Source organism: Furipterus horrens, unplaced genomic scaffold (genome assembly GCF_987537825.1).
Source record: "Furipterus horrens unplaced genomic scaffold, mFurHor1.1.pri manual_scaffold_6, whole genome shotgun sequence".
In the NCBI taxonomy this organism is placed as follows: domain Eukaryota; kingdom Metazoa; phylum Chordata; class Mammalia; order Chiroptera; family Furipteridae; genus Furipterus; species Furipterus horrens.
In genome coordinates, this window is record NW_028327176.1 from 157,531,110 (window position 1) to 157,551,858 (window position 20,749).

Below are 20,749 nucleotides of genomic sequence, written 5' to 3' on the forward strand. Positions count from 1 at the left end.
AGTCCTTATTCAAATTTCACCAACTAACTGACCTCAAAATGTGAAGAACCATTATTTGTCACAGAGCTCTTTTGTTTTTTGCTGTTGTACTACTAGCATAAGAGAAATACAAGCTTAAAGTGTTTATTTTTTATTTTGGTTATTGTTTTATTAGTGCCTTTCATCTCTATCAAAAATACTGCCTAAATTTCATTTTGACAGTAGCACAGGAAACTTTCCTCACCACGACTAGCCTTCCACAGTTTGACACACATAAAACTGCCTAAAAATGCTCTCTGTATAAAATCACAGGTGACACTCTGAGTTAGGAATTGGGGAGGAAAAAGACCAGATGCCCTTGTGGGAGGGTTTTCCTTTTCCCTGCCCCAGAATCTCTCAATGTCCTTGTCAGTGTTCTAGCCAGCACCCTCATTTTATTATTCAAAAGGAAGGGAAATTAGGTGTCATGATGCTTGCACAACTCGGCAAATACACTAAAAACCACTGAATTGTACAAGCTAAATGGGTGAATTGCATGATATGTTAAGTATATCTCAATAAAGCAGTTTTTAAAAAGAGGAAAGGGAGAAAATAAATATAAAACATATTCTAAAATATCTTCTGTTTTCTAAAGTGGAATATAAAAATTTTCTATGTATTCTTAGTACTGAAATAAAAACCTAATAATTAAAGTAGAAAAAATGGGTTGGCTTCAGCTCAAGCGGTTACTTCATCATGGCAGTTACTGAAGTAGATAAACTAAAGCCCCTACTCATTCCAGTATTTTGTTTATTTGCTAATATAAGCACATATATGCAGACAGTTTATAAACAGGAAGAAATCAGAAATAATTTTTGCTTTATAAAAGCCAATCAAATAATTCTTTTAGCAAAAAAAAAAAAAAGCCTCATAATAAATGTAAATTTGTGACTTGAAGAGAAGAGAGTAATCCTGTAGGATTACTGACAATTGGCACTAACAACTGGTACAACTATTCTGCAGGGATGTTTAGCAAATATATCAAAACTGTTAATAATATCCACACTGACTAATATAATAATTTAATTTCCAGAAATTCACCCTAAAGAAACAATTATAATTTTATCCTCAAGTGTAAGATTATATCTTCAAATACATATCTTGTACTTTAGAGTACTATTTATACTAGTTGTAAGACTGAAAAGAGCTTGGCTATCTGACAATAAGAGAAAGATGAAAAATTATGGCCTATTTAGAGATCTAATACCGTCGGCAGCCATCCGTCTCGAGAGACGATGGTGTAGCTTCTTAAGAGTCTATCTGCATCGCCGAGAATGGCTGTGCAGTCCGACTCGGGAGTGACGTGGTATCTGTCTCCTCCCGTGTTGAATCGACATCTTGCGATGACGCTGGAGTGTCCTCTCCAGTAAAGCTGAAGCTACAGAGCCTGGGCAGGGTGATATGGAGGGTCTGCTGTTGCCCATGCAGCAGACCCCCACTCTCTTCGCAGCTGAAGGGTCCAAGGGAAAGACGGAGTCAATACAGCTTGGCTTCAGGTGCGCCGCAGGAGTTGCCGGTGATGACTACAACGTCAAACCGCCTTAGGGACTCCGGCTCCGGATATTCTGTCGGGGTTTACTCCCCTAGCCTTTCCCCTGAAGAGGTATGCCGCAAGGCAGCGGAGGTTTTTTGGAGTCAGAGTTTTCCTTCTCTGATGTGCCCTGACTGGAAGATCGAACCAGCGACACTTAGCTCGCAGGCCGACGCTCAATCCACTGAGCCACACCAGCCAGGGAGAGATCTAATAATATTCAGTCATTAAAGATCATGTAAGAAAATGTTTAATAACACAAAGAATTCTTTATAATATATAATATTTTTAAATGTGGGGACTGCTGTCTTTCAGTAACAATATGGAAATTGGTTGGCAAATACTCCTATAGGTAATGATTATAGAATCTGTATTGTGCGCGCACGTGTATAATTTTAAAAACTCAACAAATTGTTGCTTAAAGACACTAGAAAGTGATCAAAAGCAAGCATAAACTAAGTGTTAACCACCGACAGACAGCAACTGCAGTGAGTTAGAATTCAAGTTAGTGCCTTTTCTCCAGATCTCACAAAACTGCAGTCTTTACTTTCGACAGAGCTAACGGTTGGCAGAGCAGCTGAAAATCTAGGGGTGAGGGAAAATTCTGGAAACAAGTGAGCCATCCTGGGATGGGACCAAATATCTGAGTGTAATCTCTAACCCCAATCCCTGGAGAACCACTTAAGATGACATCAGTGGATTACCAGGAAAACAGCTCACAAAAACCAGAGGTGGGGACTGGCTGGAAGAAGGGGGAGGGGTTAGACAAGAACATGTATGCATGACCCATGGACATGAACAACGGTGTGGGGATTGACTGTGGGAGTGGGGACCAGCTGGGGGAAGGGGAGAAAAAGGGGGAACATTGGGACAACTGTAATTGCATGAAAAATTAAAAAAAAAAAAAAGAGGAACATTTATTTGCAAGACAGAACTGTACTAGATGAGATTTGAGAGTGCTGCTTTTTCTGAGTACTCCTGATTCCATGACTAACTCAGGAGACAGAAAGCTAAAGCCTTACTGATTTCATGTGTCAAAAGTACACAGTCCGGTGATGGCCTACCATAAACTTTGCCCAAATCCTGACTGAATGCTAAATTGCACAGGTATATGAAAGATCCCCAGGAGGTAGGTTAAAAATAACAACAGCTGGAAACTGAAAGAACTAGCAGAAATCTCAGCTGTTGTACACTGCCAGGGGAGACAGCATTTATGGTTTGAATCCAGGAGAGTTAGCTGCTTGCTAAACAACAAAATAATTCTCAGAAGCATGTAACATACATCAAGGATTCCAAAATAGATCCATAATAACTAGTTTTTAACCAAAAATTACTAAATATTCAAAGAAACAGGAAAATGTGACATGCTCAGGGAGAGACAGTTAACAAATCGACCCTGAGTGGGTTGAGATGCTGATTTAGAAGACTTCAAAGCAACTAGTTAAATACATTCAAAGAATTAAAGGAAAACTTGTCAAAATATGAACAGAAGAAAGAGTAAATTTGAGTATATCAATAAATCTGATATCTGAACAGAAAATAGATTAAATACAACTGAACAGAGATGTGTGGAGTAATATTTAGAGGTCAAACAGAAGTGTCACTGAAGTTCCAGAAGAAGAGAAGAGAGTGCAATGGAAAAGGACAAGAACTATATGATTTCACTGATATGCAGGATATAAAACAGAAAGCAACAAACAAACAAATAAACTCACAGACACTGAAAAGGTATGATGGTTTACTGGAGGGGAAGGGAGGTAGGAAGAGGAGGTGGAGGGAAAATGGTCAAATGTATATAGACTATAGGTGATGAGCACACAAGCAATAAACACATGATGTATATTATAGAATTGTATGCTTGAAACTTATATAATGTTATTAACCAATGTTACTGCAATACATTTAATTTAAAAACAAAAATATCTATCATTGTTATCTCTTTAAAAATGAAAACTGAGTGATACATAATGGGCTGTTTACACTGGATTCAAATTCTGTAACTAGAAAAAAGCTATACAATTTATTAAAATAATAAGCTTATAGAAGATTAATTTGTTCATTAAGATTATAAGAAAATTCATTACATAGAAATACACCTGTAGTATCTCATGATTCTACTTATTTATTTATTTTTTTTAAGGAAACCAAAATTTTTTAAACTATGTGAAAATACCAGTTGGACTAAAAAAGAAGACAAAAAATTGCCTGATTTTCTAGCTTTCAGTTTAACATATTCAACTGAAAGTTAATGTGGGATACTAAACTTTTCAGATATGGTTCAGAGAGACTCTTGCAATACAGCTTTGTGGTAATTATGTATTGCTTATTCACCAGCATATTTACTACTTAATAACTTAACTGAAGAAAGATTTGCCTTTAGTTCAAGAGCAAAGAATCTGATTAACTTCATTCTAACCCCACTGTTATTTCATGTTATTTACAATGAATCCAAAGTTTTGATCAGTAAGAATGATCATACTCTGAAAATAACATACTGAGGTACGGAGTTAGAGTTTTCTTTAAAATATATTGATAATCTTCAAATATCTTTTAATGGTTCTTTCAACATCTTTTAACTAAAAAACTTGACCCATCTAGACTTGCCTTTCAAACATGCATCATAGAATAAGCCATAAGCACACAAAAGATACTTGTAATTCAACAAAATAAGAGTTTTTGCAACTACACATTTAAAAATTTCTCTCACGAAATCAAATAGCTCAGACTCTTTTAGGAAACAAATTGTTAAAAACTAATTTCTTAGTCACAAGGTTATGAGAAATTGAGAATAAATCTGAAGAACTTTAGAAAACATGGAAATATTAAAATGTTTCTAAAAATGCAAATGGTTTACCTACCCATAGAAGAAAATTAATAGCTTTAGTTTGTGTCAGTCTTATACCTTTAAAAAATGACAAAATACAGAAATGCAAAGTGTGGGCCTTAATATTGGTCCATAGCAGAGTTTCACATATGTAACTTAGTGTAACTCTACTGGTCCCCGTGCTAGTTAACCTCCCAGTGTTCAACACTCTCCCCTGAGTGCAAATACATACGCCTGCTCCTTTTTGATTAAAAAGAAGCATAAACATAAGCAATGACACTAATTTTCTACAATGGATACTTTTTGAGATTAAGAGTTCATATTACTAAACACATGGTATTAATAGCTAAGGTAAATGAACAATAGTAACTTATTTCCAAATATATTTGGGGCAGTAATTTTATTGTAGTAAGTTTATTTACTAAGATGACTACTTTGAAGGACATAAAACAACATTCTTTGGAATCAGCAACTTATGAAAGTGTGTTTTGAAGACAAGAAATGCAGATCAGAAAATGGCAATAGTTGTTTTGGATTAAAGAGGTTCCAGGTAAAAGAAGTTTGGGAAGCAATGTTCTAATACAGCTCTATCCCAGAGATGAGCAGTGCACATTGCACTTTATCCAATTAATTGCTCTGAGAAGTTTACAGGAAGGAAAGCTCTTTAACCCAGTGTTCACATTTACCTACAGAGAGAGCCCTGTTTTCTTTTCATAGATCATTTATTAATTTTTCATAGACATATTCTGTGAAACACAGTTTGGGAAATAAAATCTATAAATTCTGCTATGTTGGCTTAAAAATATATATATATTTCACAAATGTGGGTGAGTTGGAAGGAAGTATTTTTGATTGAGAATCAAGAACACATGCTTACTGTCTATGAGGATAAGTGCTTTAAAATACTAGAGTAGAATGTTTCATCTTTCATGAATGTTGCTCTTGTTTTCTGAGGGCCACTTTCTCTGTCATGTTCTTAATTTATGTAATCCCTTCTTCTCTATTTAAATAAATATAAAATAAAACTGATAAAGATATGCATATACAAGATCTGTCTGAAAAAAGTCCAGCCATTGTTAACATAATGAGAACAGTTTGTGTAACATCCTGGCAGCCAAAGAGAGTGAACTGGAATGTGCATGTGTGAACAATGACTACTTCACTGTACTAGTCAGTGGGAACAGTAGATGCTCTTGAGTGAGCATGTGTATGGTGTGGCCATCACATTCAAAATGAGTCAGTAGAGCAATGAATCTGCATCAAACTTTGCATTAAGCTTGAATATTCCTCTGGGGAAAACTATTCAGATGATTCTAAAGGCGGCAGCTATGGACGACTGGTGATTAGCAGCTTCATCATGACAACATGCCTGCTCATCATGCATCACATCTTGTGCAGACTTTTTTGATGAAACATCAAACCCCCCAGGTGACTCAGCCCCCTACAGCCCAGATTTGGTGCTCTGCGACTTCTGGCTTTTCCTAAAACTAAAATCATCAATGAGATTCAGGAAAATACAATGGGGCAGCTGATAGCGATTGGGAGACCTGTGTGAGGTCCCAACGTGCCTACTTTGAAGAGGGCTGAGGTGTCATTGTCTTATGTATGATATTTCTTTTATCTTCTTCAATAAATGTCTCCATTTTGCATATTACATGGCCGGCCGGATACCTGCACTTGCTGAGTTTAGTTTTTTTATGATGGACTCATCCCTAGTTATAGCAATTTTGAACCTGATGTAATTTACATAATGCACTCTTCTCCAAATTAAATTAACAGGTTCCTTTTTTTCAGTCATTTTTGTCTGTGAAACAAGGGAATAGGATGAAAAAGACCAATTGGTAGTAGTAATGAATAATCACTAAAGAAGAAGATACAAGGAAGTGACATGATGAAATTTCCATTTTAGAAAACACGTTAACAGTGTAGAACTTTGGAAGGTGCCTCGGGAAACTGGCAGAAGGAAGATTAATTAGAGGTTATTGCAACCGCTGAATTAAGTGATGGTGGGGGCCTGAAGGGAACAGAGGGAAAAGAAATAGACAAACAGATTGAAGTGAAACATTATGAATGGAAAACCAGCAAAGGGCTGAGAAAACAAGGGGGTATGTTCAAGAGTACAGAGATAGCTTTAGCTACTTCCTCCTGGGGCAAAGAGAAGAGAATGAGAAGTGATTCAAGTACAAATTTAGAACTTAATAGTAGGTTACCAAGATTTTTTTTTTTTAATATTGAGAAGGTTCATAGAGAAAATCTTCACATCTCTACAGAGTGGGAAGGATGAAGTGTTGATGAGCAGGTTGTGCTCAAGATAGAGAAAGAGGACTGATGCCCTCAAGAGTCAAGACAAGGTGGGAGAGAGGACCAAAAGGCCTCCCTCACTGCACTGAGGGCCTGGCCAATGTAGTAAAGAAAGTATGAGTGGCTGTTCAGAAAAATGCATTCGTTCTTTCTAATTAGCTAAGACTTAGGTGAATAGTTTCAAATTTTGATCACATAAACACAAAGATGAGGAGAAAAGTACAGGTGGTGGGAGAGTCACTAAGATGGCAGGGAAGCAGAAAAACAGGTTCTAACAAGGTAAAGGTTTCTTTTTTCTAGAACAGAAGGTGAAGGGAAGATTTGTACAATTCTAGTTTTTATATCCAAATAAAAAAGATGACATGCACATAATTTCTCATTTTAGCTCTTTCGAGAGGTGATTCGATTTGCTTACATTTATTTTTATCCCTAAACAGTGAAAGTGAGCTTAACAAAAAGGTTGTTTGCATATGTCTAACCCTACAGTTACCAGTAAAAATTTTTCTGGGAGGTATGTGGAATTCAATCAGACCCATGGAAAATTTCTTTAATAATGTGGGGGTGCTTAATGATCAATATAGTAAAAATGCACAAATGCAGTGCTAGCCTATAGTGGCAGAACAATATTAGGGCAGTTTTCTCTTTCCTGTCTTTCTACCATGTATCAGAAAATTTGAAGGCATAAAATTATTTTTCGTTCCAATAGTTTCAAATTATTTTTTCTTTAATTTGAATTACAGAATTGGATATTTATGTTTGTGCCAGACCAGATTAAATCAAATTAATGAAACTTTAAATATATATATATATATGTGTGTGTGTGTGTGTGTGTGTGTGTGTGTGTATTTGGAACACCTTAGTGGACTACAGAGAATGGTAGATGCATAAGGCATCAATATATTAGCTTGTCTGGCTGCCTATAGCTTTTGCATTCATAATTCTTCTTGCTTCCTATATCCTACCCTTTACATACCTTTCCTTTAGTATCGACATGATAATAAACATATTTTGCAGCACTTTTTTAGTTTGAAGAGACCTAGACTTTACTGTCTTTGGAAAAAGTTTAAAAACAAATTTATAATTTTCATACATTATTCTATAGAGCTTAAATTTATAAATTCCAGATTTTGGAACTTCCTTTTCAGATAGTATGAAATCACCACTTTCTTGGTCACAGGCCTCAGAAATACAGATTAGCAAATTCTTTGAATTTATTAAAAATTTTGTATCTCAGAACCAAATATCTTATTCATTTTAAGCTATCATTCTTTCAGTATAGATCGCGACATCTTCAGTCATTATATTGCTTATCAAACCAATATTAAAGATTAATGTCTTCAAGCAGTTCTGACCTATTGCAGAGTAAAACCAATAACTCACCTAAGAAAAGCTCTTGATCTAATTAAAACCTTTTCAGGCACACTTCCACTTTAAAGTGGAGAAACTTAATGCAAATAAAAAAGAATGTGCCACTAGATTATTTAGAGTTATAATATTTAGATCTGGTTAAAACTAATTTAGAACTTCCATTGAAATCAATTTAAAAAGTATTCTCAAGAGTAATCTAAAAAGGATCAAAGTCCACATAATATAATGAGACAATATGCCCATTGTAAACTGCCAAATGATGAGACACTTGTCTGGGCTTGATAAAGGTAAGTGACATTTCGATAGGCATTGTTTGTGGCAGCAGCCTTTGAAGCAGAATGCCAGGCTCTTAATTAGAGTGCAGAAAGAAACTATCAAAGCTGCTATTTCTAAATTTTTTTTTAATCTAAATGTAAGAAAAAAGCTTTATTAAATTAAATATTCAGATATAAACTGCTCCCTTCCCTGGTGCGTATGTGAAAAGTTTCATATAAAAGATGCCCAGAGGTTCTTGTAGAGGTGACAACACAATGAGAGGTCAGCAGTGGGACCTTCACTGGCTGCACAGCTTTTAGAGCCTTCTGATGCAGTCACCTCTCAAGATCTGTGGGGGTTGGTTCCAGGACCCCCTCTTGAATACCAAAACCCAGAGATGCTCAAATCCCTTCTATCAAATGAGGCAGAATTTGCATATAACTGCTACACATTCTCCCATGTACTTCATATCATCTCTAGATTACTTATAATACCTAATGCAGTGTAAATGCTATATAAATACTTGTTACACTGAATTGTCTAGGGAATAATGACAAGAAAAAAAAAGTGTATACATGTTCAGTACATTAGCAACCACTGTAGGTCTAACTACATAGCACATGTCAGAAACAACAGAACATTTTATTTTGTGAATATTTTTGCTCTGAGTTGGTCAAATCCACGAATGAGGAACCCACAGAAATAAAGGGCCGACTATATTGGGGTTTATGAGGAATAGAATGTCATTGATGTGGTTAATTTTAAAATCCAAGACCCATATAGAGGTTAATTACAATACTTTGTAAAGAGATGGAGAGTGATAATGAAAATATTTCGTATTGAAAGGGACTTCCTGATTGTCTTGAGGCAAAGTATTTAATCAAGGGCTGACATTTTACAAGAAGAATGTGTCTCTGCCCTGGCCAGGTGGTTCAGTTGGTTAGAACATGGTCCCATACACCAAAAGGTTGTGGGTTCGATTCCTGTCCGGGCACATACCTAGGTTGTGGGTTTGATCCCTGGTCAGGGCATGTATGGGAGGCAACTGGTCGATGTTTCTCTCTCACATAGATGTTTCTCTCTCTCTCTCTCTCTCTCTCTCTCTCTCTTCCTTCCTCCCTCTCTAAAATCAATAAACATATCCTCAGGTGAGGATTAAAAAAAAAATGTGTCTCTATTTGCTGATGTTTTCTGGGACAAGTGGTTGTCAGGAGTATGCTACCTAACAGGTAATTTAAAAAGAAGGAAAACTAAAGAAGTAGGAAGAAAACACACTTAGTCTATCACTTGAAGATAAAGGTGACAGTTTAACATGAATTTAAAAATCTGAATTTTAAAGAAACTCTAAGGAAAATCATTTGAAATGGGATGTTTATGAAAATATCTGTGAAAGTGGTTTACCTTTAAAACTCATATTTGTCTCAAAGTTGAGAATGAAATTTTGTATTCTGCTTTAAAATCTTTCAAAGGAAGAGTTTTCTGTAAGTGCAAGACCAATGATATTATCAGGAAAGATTTACCTTTTCTAGCAGAATTACAGAAATATCATTTGGGTAATAAAAGAATGGAATTTAAAACAAACATTATGTTTTAAGAAGGTCAGTCAATACAACATTTCTCTCATCAATATACAGGAAATTTCCATCTTTTCCACTTGGACAGAGTTAAAACCAAATTTTGAAATAACACATAACTAGAATTTTGAATCACTCATTATATCACAAGCATTAAACTGAAATTTAAAAAATAATGAATCACATTGTTCTCACTAAAAATATAATTCGTCTTCTCTTAATAAAATATTTTATTTCCTCATCTATATCTTATCCATTTACAATTTTATTTTTTTGAGTGGTTTAAAATGAACATGACATTAAAACAGTGGTACATATATATATCTATATATGTATATATATAGATATATATATATAAAATTTGTAAATGAGAGTATATATTCTGGAGTAAGTGTTCAAAAAAATTTCACTGGTAAAAGAGCAAAAAAGTTTACAATCCAAAGGCTTATTCTTATGGTCCTGATATAACTGTAGGGTGCAAATTCCATTATGCAGCTACAGTAACTGCATGTGAATAAATGTCTGTAAGTGCTGCATTTATACAGTGTTAAATTAATTTTCCTATTGAATTCAAGGACTATAACTTTAAATACCTCATAATTAATAAAATTGTCACAATTTGAGTTCTATTTGCAGTCCTTATTTTAGGGTATTCCAATAATTTAAAAATAACCCCTCTTCAGCTGGGCAGTTTCATTGTGTTCTTCCCTTTGTTGTCCCAGATGATGACAATTACAATGAGGACTCTACGTTACCCTTGTTTGAGGAAGACTATGTGTTATAAACTGAACACATGAAAGGCGTGCTAGAATTACAGATTGTGTATACATATCACACACACACACACACACACACTCAGACACACACAAACACACACACACACACTCTCTCTCTCTCTCTCTTTTCACTTGAAAGTTCATTCTTCCTTGTTAAGGTCTAACTTAAGCAGATTGTGTGGATGCCTACCATGATTTCAGGATCTTGAAATTCCACAGTGATCTACTTTTCTAGGTATAAAGGACCCCCTATTTCTTGAATTTCTAGGTTTTGTCATGTAAAATTGATACTATTAATTCAACTTTAAAAAATGAGAAAACCAAGTCTTAGGAAAAACATATGAACACATTATTTTTATTTATTTATTTAGAGGGGAAGGAAGGAGAAAGAGAGGGAGAGAAACATCCATGTATGTTTGCCTCTCTTGCACCCAGGCACGTGCCCTGACTGGGAATACGAACCAGCAACCCTTTGGTTCGCAGGCCAGCACTCAATCCACTGAGCCACAGAAGCCAGGGCTGATTACATTATTTTTAATAGAGCTATTATATTTAGTAAAACGCGGGATTTTAAACACATAGGTGTATTTTGAAAATTATATAAATTTGCCACACTATTCTTAAAGTAGTCAATGCAGGACTTACATTCCTATTCTTTTTGCTGCCATTTTCTTAAACACAATTAGTAAAGTTACAGGAATTAGCACTGTCAGATATTAAAACCATATGGTAAATATGTAATTCATAATTCATTTGTTTTCCAAAGTCTATTTGCAGAGTGTCAGCTAGGTATAAAAAGGCACTATGCTGATAGTTCTTTGGGACACGACATTCCTTAGCTCTTGGAGGAGAACGGGCATCATCCCAACGGACAAGCACAGAAAAGGAGAGATGAGAAAACACAAGAATATGTAATACGTAGTTTTGTCCAGTGCATATAGAAGATTTCATAAGATCATGTGGTTTAAGGGCTTAGCAAGTAGCTGCAATAACCTTTGAAGGAATGTAATCACATTTCAAAAGAAAGAAACACACACAAAAAATTCAAGCTATTTGCACAATGTACTCACATATAACTATTAACAATGATATTCATCTTAAGATGACTTCTGTAACTTTTATTGTACTCCGAGGGGGTAGCATAGATTTATGCGTAAATTTTGGAAAACTGCTCACTGATAAAGCCATTACAGTAATTGCACTGGGTCTGTTTATTAATTTGTCACAATTAAGTCAATAAGAGCTTTACTAATGTCCTATTACTTGATTGGTTTTGAAAGTGATTATCTTAAGAACTCGACTTAATTGGAAGCCTCTCAATTTACAAGGTACATTAAACTCTCAGTAGCATCTTACAATTATTCAACATATGCAGGTCAATTACCAGTAATCACTGTTTTGTATAAATGTTCCATGAAAACTATAGCATGACATGACAAAGGGGGAAAGTGAGATTTAATTAATAATGCTAAACTCTTAATTGACATTTTCAGGATAAAAGGGCAATGTGAGTATTCACATCATCTTCCTGAAACTGAGTCTACTACTAAAAGTCAAATAAAGAAAAGCTAGCAACTCTCCACCTTACAGATGAAGATAATTTGTCATGATTACTAAATCACCTAATTATACTACTGTACCCATGCCCAGCTGCACATTAATTTTCAGATTAATAATTACAATTAATTCTTACTATTGCTCCATCACTTTTCCAGTAAATAAAAGAAACTATAATCAATTATTGTTCATCCTATTTTTCAAAACAGGTCAATTACAGCCACTGCTGCATAAAGGAAACATGGAGTGGGTTCATGTACCCACTGAGGCTGTGAGGCCTTTAAAAATTATTAGTTGTGGTATAAATATTTTATATTGACCTTCCAATTCCCACTCAAACATTCAATGCTGTTAGTTTAATATTTACAATGAGTAACAATTGTAAGGGCTGAGAAAGTGTCTTGACACTAAGCTGATTTTCAAATACCTATTCAAACAATGTCATAAATCTTTAAATTAAACTTTATTAATTAGATATTTCAAAGGTTTGTCACACTAACAACATGAGCCTGGCCTTGAGAATAATCACAGGAAAACGAACTGTTGTTTCATTAAAAACCTAGGTAAGCAAGTTCCTTGAAAAGATTATTCCACTGCTGACCTGGAAAGGCACTGTAAGAATTTTGTGTTCTGACTTGTCCCTAACCTAAGTTCTGTACACATAATACATTCCAAATCGCCAAGGCTGATTTGCCACCAATTGTGGGAAGAGTGTGAACAAAGCTGAATCTGTAAAACACTAGTTATGTGCTTTCGAAACACTTGAGATGAAAGCCACTTTGAGTTTGCAGCATTCAAATAACTATAATTGTCCTCAAGCAACATTTTCCTGGGGACGTTGTGGGGAAAGCAGTGGCCACAGTTAACAATCCAGGTCCGTGGGTTTTTATACCAAGGCTCTCTATCGACCAAAGACTGAAGTGAGGAAAGGCCCCTTATCAGACTTCCCACATACCTCAAGTCATTTTTAAGGGCTACAAGCAATCCTCTTGGGATAGATTGTCTCTAAATTGGCTACACATTACCTTTGATAAATTTCTGCACTTTGATTACTCATATGCTGCAATTTAGCCTTAAAATGCAGGACCTTATGGAAGTATAGAAAAAAACCTTTTTTTCAGGATCTAACATATGGCTGAGTAAAAGGTCAGCTGGTTTACTCCATTTGCATGTCCATTTTCTGCCACTGCCCCACCAGCAGCACAGGGGAAGTGGTCTGTGGCTGATGGGATTTGGGGAGAAAGAGGGAAGGGTGGAATGGAGACATAATGAGGACTTTTGGAGCCTGTGTTCAAAGACAAGTACGTGTGCTCCTTCATCCAGGGATTAAAAGCAGATACTGACAGCCCCATTTACCTGGTCATTGACTTCAATTATGACTGAATGAATGGGAAGAAAGGGAACAGTTCAGGCACCCTTAGGCCCTTCAAATTCCTACTGCCTCACCATGCATGATGAAGAAACAGCCAAGTATCCCCTGCTCAGAATTGTTTGTCCCTTAAGTCTCAATAGAGGAGGCCTGTACACAAGTCCCATTTAAATTAAGTGCCACCAGCCTTCTTGTCCACTTGCAATAAATAAATGTCTTTAGTTTGGTCAAGCTACTGCATTCCTGGCATGGACGCTGTGATCTGAAGCTTGGCGAGAGAATTAAATGATCCAGGAGAAGCTGAAGTTCCCTTCTCTTTGGGTGGGAGGATAGGGGCTGCTGCTTTTCTTTGGTCCTTTAATGCCCTCAGGTACAGGGACAGGTCACCAGCTACTTATAAGAAAGTCACTTTGCCTGCAGCCACAAGAACGGCTTTATCAAAATGGCTCTCCTTTTAAACAGTTATCCTAAAGTCCTTAATTAAAAATGCCTTTTTCCCTCCTGCTATGTTAAAATGGCACCAAGTGTGCTTTCTAGTCTTACCGGATGAAACAAGAATAATAATAAAGGTAAGGAAGCAAAGGATATTGTACACTCTTTTTGGGTAATCAGTAGCTGGAATTAGCTTATTTCTAGAAGACGCAATGTACTGCTCAGATTTAAGTGAAAATGTTGGGAAAAAGAGTGAGTGACTGATACAAACAACAACCCTCCCCCTTTCCATCCACGTTTGGAGTTGGCTGCCTCCCTAAGCAGGTGTGCGATTTAAGAATCCAAACAGCTCTGATGGCTGGCTCAGTCATTTCTTGTATTATTACAGTTCTCAAAGTGTAGGCCTTGGACCAGCACCCTTAGCCTCTCCTGTCGGCTGGGATCCGGTGTGAAGCACCCATCTGGAGCCCTGCCTCAAACCCCAGGCATCCAAATCTCCATGGGTGGGGTCCAGCAATATGTGTTTTAATAAGCCCCCCAGGCAATTTTCATATAGTCTATAGTTTGAGACCCACAGTTCTACTAAAGCTGGGCATTTTCAACCAATTTTATAATTTTCTGTATTTCAGTAAGTTGACAGTTGATGGGCAGGGAAAAGTTTTTAAAGTTAAGTGAGAGGAGATAGGAAGATATCCTCAGGACATAAATACTAGACATAAAGCAGTGATTCTCAACCGAGCTGAATATTAGAATGCCCTCCCCGAGAAGGCTTATAAAAATGCCAGGACCTTACTCTAAACCAATTGAAACAGATTGGGGGTAAGAAGGCAGCAATGATGTTTTTAAAAAATGCCCAGTTATCTAAAACACTGGGAAAGCAGAGCATCACTGACAGAAAGTAAGTGACCACAGCAGTCAGACCCTTGATGGAAGTAGCACAGCCCAGGAAGTAGGAAATAGAATGTGAAATGTTTATAGCAAAGATACATATCCCTTTCCATATTAAGTCCTAGCTAGCATGCGGGACTTGGGAAAAAAAACCCTTACATTTTATTGTCTTATACTCTTCTTAAATATTATGGTTAAATAGTTCTTATTTCTAGAGGGGGTAATTCAACAATAAATATAATTTTAGAGAGGAAATTGTTTTTACCTTATAGATTAATTTCAAAATAATTTTAAGAATAATAAATGTTTAAACATGAAGCCACAGCTATCCCACATGGACTACATGGAGACATTCTCTCCATATTTCCAGCTGTTTCTACAAACTTCATCTTCTTTCCTAACCTAAGAAAATGGGACTTTGGCTTGAGAATGGATTAGAAGCATTGAGTGGCTTAAAAACTGAAGATTACCACAAAAAGGCATCAGAACCAAGTTAGTTTTAGCCATGTTATTTTATCATATAAAATATTTTATAATGAAAATTTTATAATTTAGAACAAGATCATAAATTAATAATTCCAATTTCATTTACTTCATAGGACTTAGCAATGATTAATCTTCTACATATTTACTCATTAGGTTTCTACAAAAACCTTGAGATCACCAGGTTAGGTACTACTAAAGTTGTTACTTTAGTTTTACTTATAAGAAAACAAACTCATTTACGTGAATTATCCAAGGCCAAGAGCTACATTGACAATGTTAATAAATAGCAGTTTTAACTAGGGTTATAATATTCTAATGTCTAATATTAATAACCATGCATGTCAATATTAAAAACCTTAAAGTATGGTTATTACTGTTTCCAGAAGAGTTTAAGTGGCTGAATAAATTAAAATAGATAAAAGAGGGAAACCCAACGTAAAACATCCAGTCAGAAAAAATTTAAAAAATCAAACAGCTTAGTTTAAAATACTCGGTAAGACTGTAACTTCTTTTTTACTTTTCTAGCTTGTAGAGCTTTGAATGTAACAGATCTGTAACACATGGAATAAAGGATAAAACTGTGAGATGCAGCCCTGGTTTTCTGCTCGGGGTGTATCACTGCTGCAAACACTTTGTAGGGTAACTAAGGGCTATTTTGTCTGTTAGAATATTGGCAAATATTCTACATAACTTTGATCTGCTCACATTCAGAAAATTTGTTCCTTGCTATTTTTTACATTATCCTTATGATGTTAAGGTACAGAACCATATTCTGTAATTCTAAAACATAATACACTTCTTTCAAATCTGAAATCAGATACTTTAAAAAATGGTTAGCAAATTTAATGACTGAGAAATGCATATTTCGACTGTCAAGTAAAAACACAAGGAGATACATGGAAAATATTTTTAAATATTTAAACTAATTAGACTGTCTTTCAGAATTTGTGTCCATTAAAACTAACCAACTATAATTCAATATTTGAGCATTTTACAACACTGAAGTATTAAGAAACCTAATACAGGTGCTACCACCTTTTCTTATGATATGTATACTACATACTTCACACAAGATAATCTTTCACTATTAGAAAACATTAAGCTATGTAGTAGTCTTAATTAAGGCCCTATTTCAGTTAAAGTAAAACAATTTGCAATTTAATTATAATAATACAAACTGCACTGTAAATAATGATATAGCATGAGTTTGCACTGGATAATCAGAATAGTCAGTGAATAAAATTTTATATAGCAGGAAATAAAAACAGGTGAGAGAGTTGTGTCTCATTCATTGCTTTACTAATAAGAGTTAGAATGAAGATCGGTCATCTCCCAGAATATTCCTTGGTGTGTGTAATAAAAGCACACACTGTGGACAGTTCTGCTAACCTAATATAACCACCAGGAAAATGTCAGTTCAAAAAAATCCACAAAGAGAAAACAAGTGATAAAATAGTACATAGCTAAAACTAACTCATTTATCAAGAAAGACAGAATAATTATTAGGAATGCCCAGAAGGTATGCCCTATGATAGAAATGAATAATGAGAATAGTACCTATATTATTGAAAATTAAGAACACACTTTAGAAAACTCAAATCTAGTGGGTTTACTCTATCTAGGTTTGAATTATACATATATATGGAAATGATGAAATACTTGATTTGACAAACCACAGAGGTAATTTTTTTTCTTTGGATTGGAAGAAAAAATGCACTTGGCTTCTTGCTAATAGTAATAACAAGATCAGACATCAAATTTTGACATTTTCACATTAGAGAAATTGAGTTCTATCAAAATCTAATCTGTTAAAAAGGCAATGATTTTCTTTTAGTAGAGGTGTTATGAAAGTACGTTATGCACTTTACTTTACATTCTCACTGTTGTACTGGAGAAGAAAACGTGTTAGCCTAATCAGGTACTACGTACACTTCTTAGGTGTTTGTTCAAATTACCACTTGCTATTAAATCACAATTACGATTAATTTACAACTTAATACAGCAGCGTTTGAATTAAGAATTTATTACAGATATAGCAAAAGAGATAAGTATAAAATACTTTTTTTCTGAACGTATTTTTGGGACAGTTCCTAATGTATAATATGAGTAAATTATTTAGGTCCTCTGCTATTCTCCGTTTGCACAGATACTGAAATCCAATTTGGCTTATTGGTGTTTTGGCTCCAAATGCGTAAACTTCCCCAGTTCAAAGTACTCCTTGCTTTAAATTCAGTACAGTACCTTCTTATTATCTCTTCTTGGCATAGACTATCTTACATTTGTCAATTACATGAGTGAGTGAATAACATAAAAAATATATATATATATAGTGCTTTACCAAGCAGGCTGTAAATACCCCGAGGGAAAGCCCATGTCTGTTTTCTTTTTAAATAAAGTAAAAAGAAGAGAACAATTTCCCTAGGACCTAGCATAAAACCTTCATCAGAGCAGGGACAAGAAAAGGAACAGAAACCAATTATCTTTAGGTAATAACCTGAAGGCTAGAAAGATGTGAACAGATAATACCAAAAAGTTCACATTTTTGTTAGGGTGTTGGCAAAGAGTAGCATCCTTAACTGTTTCAAAATTCAGAGGGAAGAGCAGAACTATATTATAGATGGCATATTCTGTGCCTCTCTGATCCTAATTATTGCCAAGAGTTTCAAAGCCAGTCAACAGTGAATACATAGCTGTTTTAAAAAGCATCTTCAAGCACTTTTTCTTCTTTGGGCACTCCTTCTACAGACACTCTTATTGTGAGAAGATAATTAAGAAAATATGATTGTGCCAGACATATTTTTTTCCTCTCTTCTTTGAAACTTCTACTGGTGACAGCCTTCAAAACACTAGAGAAGAAGCTCCAGCTGTCCCTTATCCCCTGGCCCAACCTGTGAAAATACATGAAACAGCATGTATATCCAGGTTGACATTAACAGTATATCCTGAATTGTAATCGTTGAAGATAAATATGAGATGTTGTTTTCTTCCCCTAGAGGAAATTAAAAGTTTTGCCATCAGCTGTCATATAGTCGCTTAACTTCCTCTAGTTTAACTTGAAAACATCAGAGAATATATAAATGAAATGGCACATTATTTTTCACCATATACAATTTTCCTATAACCTTAGAAATTATACAATAACATCTATGTAAAATACTGTAAATGCAAAATAAGGCATTAAGAAAAAACCTGAATGTCCCAGTTAATGAATTTTCAAGAGCCACAGAATGAAAAATAAAAGAGGATTCAGTATTTGATAGTTTTTAGAAGTATTCCTTTATGTACCAAAAAATATCTCCATTGTACTCTAAGGACAGATTTAACTAAGGAAAAAGCCTCTTGGCTGTTAAAAATAAACACTAAGTAAAGTATGCTTTAAAATAATCCAATTTCTTTTCCTTATTTCAAGAGAGGCCTGAACTAATTAAATGATATTAGCACCATATCATAATTGACTGAATTTTTGCAAAGATGTAGGCCCACATGTCTATTAGTTTTAGTAGGTCTTTACATAATTTCATTGCTTTCCAGGAAGCAATAAGAGCTAGTTCCATGGAATCTTAGATGGTTAGAGTGATCATGCATTCCACTGTTTTAAACCTGGGGTCTTTAGGTCATAGGAGGGCTCCTATGGCATTATTAATTTTTGGAAACTAAAAATATGTGTACTCAGGAATATGCAGTTAATGAGGAGAGGGTCATGTTTCAGCATAATTTCAAAGTGGCTGGTGGACTTGAAAACTTTCACAAAACAGATTAAAGTAGCCTACCTTCTAGTTTACAAATAAGCCTGGAGAGTTGAAATAATTGCTCTAAAGACAAAACCTACACTACCTATAAAATACCTAGAACCAGGTCTCTTGATAATCAATTAGCTCGGTGTACTATTCTGCCCATATCATTTTTCTCAGAGTATAGGTAGGGAAAAATTATGTTAAATGTACATGGTGTTTTTGTAACCAGATCTTACTTCAGGTAACAGAAGTTTCTAGGTCAGAATACTGTCTATAAATACAAAGTCTGAGGATGGGGAAGGTGATAAAAAATGGTCTACATGAGTCAACAAACAAACAAACAAACTCAAATGCCATGCTGCCTCTAAGCTAAGCTCACGCCCACTCCCGCTGTAAGACCCTGCAGCAGCGCATGTTAGGGCTCTCAAGATCACAGAGAAAGCCTTAGGGCTCTTAACAGGAAAAGCAGATCCTGAGATACCATGTTATAAAATAGAAAACTACCTTGATTAACACGGACCAATTGTGTGGACTCTCCCCACCTCACTGCCTCAGCCCCACAGCCCCTGCTCTGACCAACCCCTTCCGCCCCTCCCCCCCACAATTACAGACAGGTACAAGATGATTCAAGGTATACATATATAACATACAAATCAAAGCAATGCATGACATTTAACTGATAATCCTGCCAAACCACTTGTACATCTTCTTGACATTTATAAAACAAGAAAGCTGTTTAATTTATGCCTATGCATCAATGTGTTATAAACATCAGAGCACATATTCTAGCTCTATCATTTATATACGGTATGATGTCAGGCAAATGACTTAATCTGTGACTCAAGTTCCTTATTATTAAAATGGAGATAACGGTATTGACATTTTTGGATTGCTATGAGGATTAAACGTGGTAATATGTATAAAGTGTCTACAGCAAAGCTTCATATTTTGATTTTATAAATAGCTATCATCATTATCATCATCACCAAGAGGCACATCGTCGGCAGCCGTCCATCTCGAGAGACGATGGTGTAGCTTCTTAAGAGTCTATCTGCATCGCCGAGAATGGCTGTGCAGTCCGACTCGGGAGTGACACGGTATCTGTCTCCTCCCGTGTTGAATCGACATCTTGCGATGACGCTGGAGTGTCCTCTCCAGTGAAGCTGAAGCTACAGAGCCTGGCCAGGGTGATATGGAGGGTCTGCTGTTGCCCATGCAGCAGACTCCCCCTCTCTTCGCAGCTGAAGGATCCAAGGGAAAGACGGAGTCAATACAGCTTGGCTTCAGGTGCGCTGCAGGAGTTGCCGGTGTTGACTACAACGTCAAACCGCCTTAGGGACTCCGGCTCCGGATTTTCTGTCGGGGTTTACTCCCTTAGCCTTTCCCCTGAAGAGGTATGCCGCAAGGCAGCGGAGGTTTTTTGGAGTCAGAGTTTTCCTTCTCTGATGTGCCCTGACTGGAAGATCGAACCAGCGACACTTAGCTCGCAGGCCGACGCTCAATCCACTGAGCCAAACCAGCCAGGGGGATATATACATATAATGGAATATTATTTAGACATATGAAGGAGTGCAGTTCTGACACATGCCAAGAGGCACATATACAATTAATTACTTATGGGGAAGAAAGAGTAAAG

The 20,749-nt window shown here is 35.8% G+C and overlaps 1 protein-coding gene across 1 annotated transcript in view; it reads right to left on the minus strand.

Moving 5' to 3' along the window:
• The window catches only part of MAN1A1 (mannosidase alpha class 1A member 1), a 150,027-nt gene that overhangs the window by 42,494 nt on the left and 86,784 nt on the right, over nt 1–20,749 (minus strand). The gene's annotated exons all lie outside the window — the stretch shown is intronic.